Below are 11,553 nucleotides of genomic sequence, written 5' to 3'. Positions count from 1 at the left end.
GGATTGGTGACATGACATATCATTGGATATGAACATATGTATACTCTGGTTCTTGCCGTATATTTTTATTCAAACAACCTTAGACTAATTGACATACCTTTCTTTTGAGAACCTTCTCTTTCCTGTGTATATACTTATAACCATTGTGGTCCCATTTCTCCTCCTATATATTTGGAGATATACAGTTGTTCGATTTGTAGTCTGCATTTTAACCATGTATTTTGTATTGTCCATTAAAATTTGTATTTTTCTATGCCTTTGGCAATTTATATTTCAATAGTACTTGACTCCTTTTTCTCTTGTGCTTTATCTACCTGAGGTAGGCCGCAGCGTAACACCCGCCCTCGCGCCCGTCTGAGGCATGGTCCCCCTCCCAGGCTGATGCGGTCCATGGGGGCAGAGATCCCGGCCGATGCGGCAAGGCACAAGGCCCCTATACCTATTTCACCCTCCACATCGGTGGGGGATGTAGTTCCTCCTTCCCCAGGATCGCTGGTCCCGTCTGCTATCACTCCAACCGCCGGGCTGTGCAGGTAGCTCCAGCGCAGCGGGCGGCACCACAATCTACCGCCTGCCCGACATATGTTTCGGCGGAGCTGAGCGAAGCGCATATTAGTGGTGTGGAGGACATGGTGGCCTATCACGAGGCTTGCGCACGCGGAATGGGCCGTGCCGGGGTCTCCTGCGCAACATTCCAGGGGGAGGCCCTGGGTAGTACTGCAATCCCCCCCTCTGCCTTTGGAGATAGGTGGGAGGGCCCAGGCTACTTTGACTACAATCAGCACTGCAGACCATGTGAGAGGTGAGATGAATTTACACCGCATGGGTGCAGTGGCTGGAGGAAGTATGGTGCATAGCCTCTGCAAAAGGATCGTATGCAGGCTGGGAGGGATGGTCATTATAACCACCGTTTAATGTAGGCGCAGCCTCAGGAGCATCCTTTGCACAGTGACCCCTCCTGCTTTCACCCCATGGATTGGGGTCTGGGCAGGGAAGGTCTCTTTTTTCCTTGCCAGGTTCAGCGGCAAATTCCACGGCTGGGAGGAGGAGACGTCACTCACATGGTAGATGACGACATGGTTGGCGTAGGCACCGCCATCACAAGAAGAGGCGTTCACGGGTGCAGCGATCTCCTTTGTCTTCCTCTGGGAGTGGATTCTCCTCCGCCACGGTTTCATCATCACCACAGACAACTAACGAGCGGAGGGCGGGTCGTCCCAAGTTGTTGTATCGGCCGTTCACCCTAGTGATGGACAGTCTTTGTTTCCAGCGGCATTCATCGCTGGTACCCTTGGGAGTCGCGGTGACGCCTGCACCCGGTGATTTGTCATGCGTTACCGCATGGTCGGATAAAACTAATGTGTCAGGAAATGACTTGATTTCGGCTTTAAAGGCCGTGGTGGCCAGTTTAGACAAAAATGAAGGCGCTGTTACGCCTTCTGTTACGCCAGGGGGGCTAAGCCTTCGTCTGTGAGGGAAAATAATTTATCATGTTTAACATTTAGAAATTCTTTGTTTTGCGGTGTTTCGCCTCTCGGCACTCACCTGTCTACTGAGGTCAAGGAGAAGATTTGGAGGAATGAGTTTGTGGATATCTGACCCTTGATTTCAGTGGAGCAAGTGACTGTTGACAAGGAGCGGTTTTTTGAAAAGGGTTCTGACAAGTAGGTGAAAGTTGCCAAGACTTTTCGCAACTGGCTTCAGGGTTTTGCTACCCTGGCGCATGTGGTTTGTCAGCGACAACCGGAAAAGGGTGCTGAGTTTTTTGTATACTTTGACACCATTTTCAGCGCCCACAGGCTGCACGGGGGGCCGGCCTGGTGCCGCTACGACAAGGAATTCCGTCGTCGTTTGGCTTTGACGCCTGAGATCAGTTGGGCGTCAAAGCCAACCGATGTATAGTTGCAGTTGATCTCAGCACAGAGCGGTAAGTCAGCTAGGCCTTTTCCTTCCGTGGGCAACTTCTGGACATGCGGCCGTTCGGCCCACTAGAGCTTGTTGGCTCTACAATGAGGGACATTGCAGGTTCTTTGCAACCTGTAAGTTCCGTCATGAGTGATCCATCTGTGGGGGCGCTCACCCGGCGCTTCGCTGTTTCCGCAAGGGAAAGCAGCTTCAGAAGTCGGCCGCCTCCGGCGCGCCTGAGAACACTGGTGAGCGTCCCCGAGATGGGGCCATGGCTAGACAGGTACCACAGGAAGCAGGAAGCCGGGGTCAACCGTGACTGTTTTAGTGCCGGCTTTTTTATCGCTTTTGAATGGTCTGCTATTGCAGCGCATGCTGAAAATTTAAAATCGGCTAGGGAAAATGTAGACATAGTCAGGGAAAAATTGACTAAAGAGGTTGCTTTGGGTAGGATGGCTGGCCCCTTTGTGGAGCCACCCTACTCAAATTTGAGGGTATCCCCGCTTGGCCTAGTTCCCAAAAAGGAAGTGGGGAAGTTTAGGATGATTCACCATCTAGCTTTCCCTAAAGGGAGCTCGGTTAATGATGGGATATCAAAGGACGATGTGACAGTTTGTTATACGTCATTTGATGTGACTGTGCAGTTAGTTTGTAGTTTAGGACCGGGGGCGTTGCTAGCAAAATCCGATATTGAAATCGGCTTTCCGTTTATTGCCGGTTCACCCGGAGTATTTTCATTTGTTAGGATGTGGTTTGGATGGTAGTTTTTATGTTGATATGTGTCTCCCAATGGGTTGTTCGATATCCTGCTATTATTTTGAGATTTTTGCTTCTTTTTTTGGAGTGGACAGTGCACTTTAGAACAAGAGTGTCATCTGTTATTCATTATTTAGACGATTTCCTATTTGTCGCCCGAAGGATTCGGGGGTATGTGCATTTTTGGTAAAAACATTTAAGAAATTGATGACGGCTTTTGGCGTTCCCGTGTCGGCAGAAAAGACTGAAGGTCCAGTCACCAGGTTGTCTTTCCTGGGTATCGAGTTTGATACAAGGGAAATGGTCTTCAAATTGCCGGAAGATAAGCTGGTAAAGCTGTTATCTCAAGTTGAGCAAGTTGCTAGATCTAAAAAAGTGACTTTGAAGCAATTGCAGTCGTTGATAGGGTCATTGTTTTTTGCGTGTCGCATTATCCCCAGGGGAAGAGTGTTTTTACGTCGCCTTTCGTTAGCCACGAGAGGTATCCAACGGCCTGGTCATTTCATCAGAGTTACTAAAAGTATGCGCGAGGATCTCATAGTTTGGCAGTCCTTTTTGTATTCTTTTAACGGCAGGACGGTCTGTCAGGATTAGGAAATTTCAAGTGTTGATTTTCAGTTGTTCACTGATGCAGCTGGGAGTATCAGTTTTGGAGCAATTCTGGGCTGGCGCTGGTGCCAGGCGTCTTGGCCGGACGCATGGTTTTCGTTGGGTTTGACTAGAATTATTACTCTTTTGTAATTCTTCCCCATAGTTGTAGCATTGGAGTTGTGGGGTGATCTTATGGCGAACAAGAAGATTTGTTTTTGGTCTGACAACATGGCCGTTGTTCAGGCAATTAATAGTCTGTCATCTTCCTCCTTACCTGTGTGACATTTAGTGTTACGATGTTTATGTTTGAATGTGTGGTTCTGCGCTCAGCATGTACCTGGGGTGGATAATAAGATATCTCATTCGCAGATGTCAGTTTTCTGGGATCTACATCCGGAGGCTTGTCGCGAGGTGATATCTCCCCCCCCCCCTTATTTGTGTGCCTCGGTCGAGGACAACTTATGAGTCTTCTGAAAGGTTCGTTGGTACAGTCTACCTGGAAAGGCCACGTGAGTGCTTGGTCTAAGTGGTTAGGTATAGCGGGTAGGGAATTTCCGAGTGACACAGATAAGCATTTGAAAATAACCCTAGACTTCTTGATGCACTTACGCGAAGCGGGCAGCAGTGCCGCTGTCGTCAACAAGAATTTAGCAGGGGTTTCTTTCATGTTGAAATTGTGGGGCGTTCAAGATGTGACAAAAGCAATTGTTGTAAGACAGGTGCTTAAGGGGTGGAAAAGAGTATGTGTCAGATATGACATGCGTCGACTGGTGTCGTTTGAGCTTCTTGGTAAGATTTTGGGTGAGTTGTCGGACGTTTGCGTGGACGAATTTAAGTCATGTTTATTTCATGCAGCCTTTATATTAGCTTTCTTTGGTGCATTACATATTGGTGAATTGGTTTCTCCTAGTGCGTCCAAGGTCAGAGGCCTGTTTGCGTCTGATGTGGTTTTATCGGGTGAATGGGTGAAGATATGTGTACGTAGGTCAAAGACTGATCAAGTGGGGAGAGGATCCTGGCTGTCTATTGGGCATTTGGGAGGTAACCATTGTCCTGTGCAGGCAGTTCGGGATTTTGAGTCGCGCTGTCCAGCTGGGATGCAATTTTTGCTTCATGCCAATGGTCTCCCCCTAACTCGTTTTAAGTTTACGGCTGTTTTTAAGTCCTGCTTGAGACGGTTGGGCCTACCAGTTGGGGAATTTGGGACGCACTCGTTCCGCATTGGCGCCGCAACTGAGGCAGACTCACGTTCGACCAGATTTAGTCTGCTGATTACAGTCTAACCCCCCCCCCCTTTTTTTTGTTTTTGTTAGGCGTTTCCAGGCCTCAGATCTGGAAAGTCGGGCACTCGTTTATACATTGGGCTGCCCGGCGTGGAGCTTCCTCGGAACCAATTTGTCCCTTTCCAATTGTGATGTTCATTGGAAGGGAATCAGGGGACTATGGTGGGTTCAATTATTTACGGAAATAATTGCCATTGGTTGTGGGGTTACTGCCCCTGTAGTCATTGTTATCCACGCAGGCGGAAACGATTTAGGTCAGATATGGCTGGCAGAATTGTTGGCGCTGATGAAATCCGACAGAGCGGTTTCGTGGAGTATTCCAGCGTTGTGTGGTAGTATGGTTGGAAGTTGTGGCACGTTCAACTTGGAGCATTGCCAGGAATGTAGCAGTTATGGAGAGGTCTCGTAGACTGCTTAATGTCCTGATCTCTTGCTTTGTCCGGTCGCTGGGCTGTGTCGCCCTCAGGCATCGGATTTTGGAGGGCGATAATGCGGACTTGTTGACCCCTGATGGTGTGCATTTAAACGACATCGAGCTGAACATCTTCTTGTTGGACCTCCAGGATGGGGCCGAGTCCGGTCTGTTGCTGCTGGGCGGGGACGGTCGTTGAAATGAGGAGACGGTCTCATTTCTCCTCCGTGGCGGAGAAATGGCTATGAAGGCAGGTTAAGACCGCTACGTGCCCGCCGCAGGTAGCGGTGGTTGGCATATCAGGTCAATTAACAAATGAGACATTTAAGTTGAAGCCTTCTGGCCAATGTTTTGTTTTAAATAAAGCGGACACACACACACACACACAAACACACTTTGATTACAAAATGGCTGAAAATCAGGAGCTGGTTTCCCTTTGTTTAGTAAGCGTGTGAACATACCCTTAGCCTTTTGGTGTGTCCTATAACTTCTGCCAGGTGCAGAATCACACCCAAAATGGCAGCCGGACACTGCTTAGCAATTTGAAGACACCTTTTCCTGGCGAGGGGGGGGGGGGGGGTGAGATTCCCTCCCACATTTATGGCAGTTGTGAGTCAGGTTGCTTTGCCTTATTCACCTTGCTGCAATTCTGGGAAGTGCCCCCCCTGGTGGCCAACATAGGAAAACATGACAAATTATAATTTAATTTTTAATACGTTCCACCATGTGGAAGAGAAAAAATACAGCAAAAAAACGTAAAAAATATAATAGAAATAAGTAACGACACTTAAAAAAAAAAGGTTTAATTCGTGACACATTCCCTTTAAAGAAATGTGGCATCTTTATGGTGCCTGACTTAATGGTAACGCTTCTGTTGCTTATGGTTTCCGTTTGTCTCCGTTTTGTAAGGTTTCCGGTTTTTGGGTGGTATCAATAGAGTAGTCGACTGTATCCACCTGTACTCTATCACATCTAACACTATCCCACGGACCAGACGTGTTCAGCATTCAGCCTAAGATACAGCTGCTCTGTATACAGGATATAGAGCAGCTGTATCTCAAAAAGTAAAAAGATTTTTTTAATAAAAACAAATTATAAAGTTGCACAAAACTCACGTAGCACATGCAGTTTTACCAAAAGTCGGTGCAGTTTTTAAATGATTGATAATGTCTGCATGGACATTAACCCCTTCCCCCTGCTTGCATTCTGGGCCCTAATGACCAAGCAATTTTTTTAGTTTTTCCATTGTCACATTCAAAGAGCTATAACTTTTTTATTTTCACGTGGACATAGCTGTATGAGGACTTATTTTTTGCGGGAGGAGTTGTATTTTTCAATGGCACCGTTTTGGGGTATATAGAATTTTTCTATTAAGTTTTATAAACGGTTTTTGGGGAGGGAATAAAAACAAACAAACAGCAGTTTAGCCATTGTTCTATGCATTTTACATTTACATAATTTAGGGCTTATTTAGACGAACGTGATATACGTCCGTGCAACGCGCGTGGTTTTTACGCGCCTCGCACGGACCTATGTTATTCTATGGGGCCGTTCAGACAGTCAGTGATTTTCACACAACGTGTGTCCGCTACGTAAAACTCACGACATGTCCTATATTTGTGCGTTGTTCGCGCATCACGCACCCATTGAAGCCAATGGGTGCGTGAAAATAACGCGCAGCAGACGGAAGCACTTCCGTGTGACTCGCGTGATTCGCGCAACAGCAGTAAAAAGTATGAATGAAACCACGTGCTTTTCTGTTTACAAACGGAGTGTCATAATGATGGCGGCTGCGTGAAAAATCAGGCAGCCACGCATCATACGCGGCTGACACACGGAGCTGTTAAGTAACGCACACGCTCGTGTGAATCCGGCCTTACTGTGCGGCGTAAATAACATGCTACCTTTATTCCATGGGTCGGTACAATTACGGCGATACCAAATATCTATAGTTTTTTTATGTTTTACTACTTTTGCAGAATAAAAACACTTTTGAACTAAAATAATTTAATTTTGCATCGCTAATTTCCAAGTTCCATAACTTTTTTATTTTTCCATCAATGTCGCCATATGAGGGCTTGTTTTTTGCAGGACTTCATGTCTACCATTTTGGGGTACAAGGCACTTATTGATTAACCTTTTATTATAATTTTTTTTGGGGGGGGGGAATGGGGAAAAAATAGCAATTTTGTTTTTTTTTGCGTTTTTTTTACGGCGTTCACCTTGCGGTTTAAATAATATGCTAACTTTATTTTGTGGGTCATTACTATTGCGGGGATACCATATATGTATAGTTTTTATTTTATTTCTACACTTTTACTAAATAAAGCCATATAGCCAGGGCAGACCTGAGGGCCTCTGTTAGGCCCCCGGCTGCCATGGCACCCCATCGGATGCCCGCAATTGCATTTGTGGGCCACCGATGGGTGACAGAGGGAGCTCCCTCCCTCTGTAAACAGCTCAAATGCAGTGGTCGCTAATGACCGCGGAATTTGAGGGGTTAAACAGCCGCGATCTAAGTAAACTTCGATCACTACCATTGGAGCAGGAGCCCGGCTGTCATAAGACAGCCGAGCCCTGGCTCCAGCCTGCACGGGAGACCCGTGCAGGACGTTGATTAGGCCACCATGAAAAGGCTGCGGCCTAGAATAAAGCCCTTAATGACCACCGTGAAAAGGCATATCGGCGTTCATTAAGGGGTTATCATTTGAAAACTGCGCTGACTTGTGGGAATGCAGCATGTTGACGTGGTTTGCAGCTGTATCGTTGTAAGACAGCAGCTACTATATGTATATACTGTACGGGTATGATCACACAGGGCGGATACGCGGTGTTAAAGCTTTTATGATCCACTGCTTTTATGATCCACACCTGGTTTTGGCTTCAAAAACCATAGTGGTTTTTCAGGCCGCATAACCACGGATCCGTTGCAGTCCATTTGACCCAAAAAAAATACTTCCTTTGGGCACCCGTGTATCTTCAGTATTCACAAAAAAATAATTGATAAACACCAGTTTGTCAAGCTGCAGCCGGGATTCGCAGCTCCCACACAGATCCGTGAATATTAAGGTCATGTGCATGGCTCAATAGACATGAATGGGTCCCTGTGCTACCTGCAAAATTGCAGACAGCACACGGACAAAAACTACGGTAGCATGCATGAGGCCTTAGGGCGTATTCACATGTAGCAGCTGTGGTGCATCTAAAACTCACACATGGTTTAACCGCGGTTCTGTGAAGCAATGATTGGCTGCATGTTCTTTTATTAACAGGCTAAACACATTATATCACGTTTCACCTATGAAAACCACATGGCCAATCAAAAAACCACAGCCAAAACTGCATGCTTTTTTCAGAAGCGTTTTTTTTAACTGCATCTTATTTGCTACGTGTGAATATACCCTTAAAGGACCAGTGTCACGAAAAAAATTTTTTAGATCAATTTGCTTTTAGTGTTTTATTACAATTTTTTTTATTTATTTGTGTGTTTGTGTTTTACCTTTTTTTTTTTTTTCACTTTTTCTTGTCCATGGGGGCTGCCATTTTTTTTACATCTCTGTATGTGTCGATTAACGACACATACAGACATGGAATACGGCACATACAGTCCCATAGTGAATGCGAACGGGGCCCGTTCCATCCACTATGCTGTATGCTGTCTGTGTGGGAACGGCGCATGCGCCGCTCCCACACAGTCCAAATTGAACTGTGCGACGTCCGGCGCCATTTTCTTGTGGACCGGAAGTCGCGGCCGGACAGTAAGATTACTACTTCCGGTCGCGGCTTCCGGACTTGTGTACTTGGAGCGGAGGTAGCGGATGGAGCGGAGGGAGCAGCGGCGGCAGGAGCAGGTAAGTTAGGTCTGTGTATGTACGTGTTTTACTGTGTGTTTACTACTGTATGTTAACCTACTACACTGTGTGTTAGCTCAAAAAATGGCGACACACAGTGTAGGAGGTTTGACCGCTCAATCCTCTCGTTTCTCCCGGCACTAGCCAGGATAAAGGAGGGGGGATTCTGAGAGCTCACTAGAGCGAGTGAGTTTTCTCAATTTTTGCAGCATAAAGCAATGTGGTTGCTTTACCACATGCAATGCTGCAATTTTGGGAATTGCTCCATCTAGTGACCAGCGCTGGGAAATATTATAAATTAGAATCTAATTTATAATATTTCCTGACTCGTGAAAAAAATTTAAAAAAATTAGAACAATGTTTAATCACCTATACACTAACTGTTTAACTAAAAAAAAAAAAAATGTTTTTCTAGCGACACATTCCCTTTTTAACCCCTTAAGGACGCAGCTGAGTTTGGGCCTTAAGGCTCAGAGCCCATTTTTCAAATCTGACATATTTCACTTTATGTGGTAATAACGTCGGAATGCTTAAACCTATCCAAGCGATTCTGAGATTGTTTTCTCATGACACTTTGGGCTTCATGTTCGTGGTAAAATTTGGTCGATATATTCAGTCTTTATTTGTGAAAAATTGCAAAATTTCGAGAAAATTTACAAAAAATAGCATTTTTCAGAATTTAAATGCATCTGCTTGAAAAGCAGACGGTTATACCACCCAAAATAGTTACTAGTTCACATTTCCCATATGTCTACTTTTGATTGGCATCGTTTTTTGAACATTCTTTTATTTTTCTTGGACGTTACAAGGCTTAGAACATAAACAGCAATTTCTCATATTCTTAAGAAAATTTCAAAAGCCTTTTTTTGAAGGTGCCAGTTCAGTTCTGAAGTGGATTTGAGGGGACTTGCCAGGTTTGAAGAGGTGTTGAGGTATCAAAACAATGGAAACCCACCAGAAGTGACCCCATTTTGGAAATTAAACCCCTCAAGGAATTCATTTATGGTTTTTGTTATCATTTTGACCGCACAGTTTTTTCACAGCACCTATTTGAATTGGGCTGTGAAATGAAAAAAATGATATTTTTTCCAATAAGATCTAATTTTTGATCAAAATTTCTTATTTTCACAGGGAACAACATACCCCATTTTGTTGCCCAATTTGTCCTTAGTGCGGCAATACCCCATTTGTGGTGATAAACTGCCGTTTGGGCCCATGGGAGGGCTCAGAAGGAAAGGAGCGCTATGTGTTTGTTGGAGTCCAAATTTTGCTGGATTGGTTTTCGGGTGCATGTCGCATTTGCAGAGCCCCAGAGGTATCAAAGCAATGGAAACCCACCAGAAGTGACCCCATTTTGGAAACTACACCCCTCAAGGAATTCATTTATGGATTTTGTTATCATTTTGACCGCACAGTTTTTTCACAGCACCTATTTGAATTGGGCTGTGAAATGAAAAAAATGATATTTTTTCTAATAAGATGTCATTTTTGATCAAAATGTCTTATTTTCACAGGGAACAACATACCCCATTTTGTTGCCCAATTTGTCCTTAGTGCGGCAATACCCCATTTGTGGTGATAAACTGCCGTTTGGGCCCATGGGAGGGCTCAGAAGAAAAGGACCACCATTTGGCCTACTGGAGCTTTTCTGGTGCTAAGTCATGTATGCAGAAGCCCCTGAGGTACCAGTAGTTGAAACCCCCGAGAAGTGACCCCATTTTAAAAACTACACCCCTTAAGACATTCATCTAGAGGTGTAGTGAGCATTTTGACCCCACAGGTACTGTGTAAAAGATAATGCGCAGCAGATGGTGCAGAGTGAGATTTGCAATTTTATATATATATATGGCATGTCAGTGTCCGATATAGTGTGCCCAGCATGCGCCACCGGGGATATACACCCCATAAACTGTAATGTGGGTTCTCCTGGGTACGGCAATACCCTACATGTGGCTGTTATCAGCTGCCTGGGCATACGGGAGGGCTCAGAAGGGAAAGATGAGGGGGGTAAGCTGTGTGGAGTGCATCAGGATAAATTAAAAATCAAGGGATGTATGATACATTTTAAAACAATCTTTTATACAGAGCTCTGGTTTTTCGGGACACGTGTCACATTGGTATATTGTGTTCTTACTTATCCCCCTCTTATAGCAGACTCTGCACCTCTTTTGACTCTTTCCCTTTCCACCGGTTTGGGGAACTTCTCCTGGAAAGTGTTGCCCTGGTACGATGCGTGTGGCCTCGCTTCCAGAAGTACTGGGTGCCCCCCCTTCCTGGTCCCTAAAGATTTGATCTTGAAATTCCAAGAAAGTTCCCGTCTGGCCTGCACATCGACGTAGCACGTACGCATTGTACAAAGCCATCTGTATGATGTGCCCGGCCAGCTTCTTATACCACACCGCATGGTGCTGTAGGGCTTCAGGACTTGATTTGACAAGTCCATCCCTCCCATGTACCTATTGTAGTCCAGGATGCAGTCTGGTTTGGGGGTGGCCTTTCCTTCATATATCCTAAATCTGTAGGTATACCCTGATGCCCTCTCACACAGCTTATACATCTTCACGCCATACCTTGCCCTCTTACCCGGCAGGTACTGGCGGAATTGAACCCTCCCTTTAAAATGTACCAAGGACTCATCAATAGAAAAACACTTCTCGGGGGTGTATGCTTGGGAAAACTGGGCACTGAAACGATCTAATAGGGGTCTCCGTTTATACAAACGGTCAAAACTGGGGTAATCTCGGGGTGGGCACGA

The sequence above is a fragment of the Rhinoderma darwinii genome, chromosome 1, assembly GCF_050947455.1.
Source record: "Rhinoderma darwinii isolate aRhiDar2 chromosome 1, aRhiDar2.hap1, whole genome shotgun sequence".
NCBI lineage: Eukaryota > Metazoa > Chordata > Amphibia > Anura > Rhinodermatidae > Rhinoderma > Rhinoderma darwinii.
This window is presented reverse-complemented; position numbering follows the sequence as displayed.